This window comes from Olea europaea, unplaced genomic scaffold (assembly GCF_002742605.1).
Source record: "Olea europaea var. sylvestris unplaced genomic scaffold, O_europaea_v1 scaffold2567, whole genome shotgun sequence".
Lineage (NCBI taxonomy): Eukaryota > Viridiplantae > Streptophyta > Magnoliopsida > Lamiales > Oleaceae > Olea > Olea europaea.
The window spans coordinates 93088-94437 of NW_019243960.1; positions in this window are offsets into that span (position 1 = coordinate 93088).

The following is a 1350-nucleotide window of genomic DNA, read 5'->3' on the forward strand; positions in this document are numbered from 1 at the left end:
TTGAATAATAATCTTTCGCGGTTTCAGAATCTTTCATTTTTAAATTTTCCAAATTCATTCCTAAAGTTTGAAGACGGCAAGTGCATACCTTGTCACTGCCATGAAACTCCTCCTTCAATTTATCACAAGCTTCTTTTGCCGTTTTGATTCCTATGATTCTTGAAGAATAAGTGTCCATCAAAGTCATTTGTACAGCAAGTAGTACTAGAGAATCTTTTTGTTGATTCTCTTTAAGTTCCTTCTTTTGTGTGATAGATAGAGTGGAAATGTCATCTGGATTAGTATACCCATCATTAACGACATCCCATTAGTTTTGCGTACAAAAGTAGATCTTCATTTCAATGGAACAAAAATTATAGTTGTCTCCATTAACTATTGGAATAGGAATGGATGAACAGAAAGCATGTACCATAGTATGTGCTTACGCCCAATATCAATCGAACCTGGTTCTGATACCACTGATGGATTTTATTTTGAGTAGAAGAAATAAATGAGTTTAGATAAAAGTGGTTAAATAAATTTTATGTGGGATAGAAATGATATGAGTATTTAATTGAACAAGATAGTTGGAGGAAGAAAGTAATTTTATTAAAGTCTTACAAAGTGGCTTTTGATTTACAATACAAGAGGTTGGATGCTCTTTTGAATTTTTTATTACAACATTTTGAAGGTGGTAGTTCTTATTTATATACACAAAATGGTGGTGGAAACGATTCTGAAATATTCTGATTTTTTCATCATTTTATTACTTGTTTCTCAAGACATTCTAGAAAATTCTGATTTTTCAATTTTTAATTACTATTTTTGCTTGCTCATCAAGAAATTCTAGGGACTTCTATTTTCTTGATCCCCAAGGCAATTCTAGTGAGTTCTAGAGTAATCTTAAAATATGCAACAACCATTAATAGTTTTAAGAACCGTCACAACAAAACCTTATAAGTCTCAATTCCTTCTAATTTCTTTCAAGATCAAGAGAGAATAAGAGAAATTATCGAATTTGCGAGAGATTTTATTTGCCTCTTTTCTACTATAGAGTAAGAAAGTTAGAATATTGGTGGTGACATGATTTTGATTTTGTTGGAGAGGCGTCAATGGAGGGAGGAAGTAGTAAAAAATCAGTCTAAGATTAGTGTTTTTTGTAAATTAAATAATTTTTTTTAACTAAATTTTGTTGTGAGTTGGATCTTTTAATGGAATGGATTCACTTTATTTTGGGTTAGAACGGTTAAATTGCTATAATAAATAATGGCAACGTGCAATGCATGTTGTTAAAAGATTAATGGCAACGCTCAAATGCGCGTTGCTAAAATATTTAACGACAACGTGTAACGAACATTGCGAAAAGATTAA